The sequence below is a fragment of the Trichechus manatus genome, unplaced genomic scaffold, assembly GCF_000243295.1.
Source record: "Trichechus manatus latirostris isolate Lorelei unplaced genomic scaffold, TriManLat1.0 scaffold00004, whole genome shotgun sequence".
NCBI lineage: Eukaryota > Metazoa > Chordata > Mammalia > Sirenia > Trichechidae > Trichechus > Trichechus manatus.
In genome coordinates, this window is record NW_004443940.1 from 33,610,930 (window position 1) to 33,611,673 (window position 744).

A 744-nucleotide genomic window follows, 5' to 3' on the forward strand; every position below is an offset into this window, starting at 1 on the left:
GAGGGGCAGAGAAATGGACCCAGCGAGGTGGTGGGCGGGGCCGGGAGCGGGGGCTGTATTTTTAACCCTTATTTTAATTTTTCCACGAGAACTCAAGGCTAGGTGGTTAAAGCACTCCACTGCTGGCGGAAAGGTCAGAGGTTCGAACCCACCAGCTGCTCCAGGGAGACCCATGTGGCAGTCTGCTTCCTTAAAGATTGTTGTTAGGTGCCCTCCAGTCGGTTCGGATTCATAGCGACCCTACGTACGACAGAACGAAACACTGTCCAGTCCTGCGCCATCCTCACAATCCTTGTTACGCTGGAGCCCATTGTTGCAGCCACTGTGTCAATCCATCTCACTGAGGGTCTTCCTCTTTTTCACTGGCCCTCTATCTTACCAAGCATGATGTCCTTCTCCAGGGACTGGTCCCTCCTGACAACATGTCCGAAGTGTGCGAGACGCAGTCTCGTCATCTTCGCTTCTAAGGAGCATTCTGGATGTACTGCTTCCAAGACAGATTTGTTCCTTCTTCTGGTAGTCCATGATATACTCAATATTCATCACCATTCATCACCAACACCACAACTCAAAGGAGTCAATTCTTCTTCTGCCGTCCTTTTTCATTGTCCAGCTTTTGCATGCATATGAGGCAATTGAAAACACCATGACTTGAGTCAGGAGCACCTTAGTCCTTAAAAACACATCACTGCTTTTTAACACTTTAAAGAAGTCTTTTGAAGCAGATTTGTCCAATATAATAAG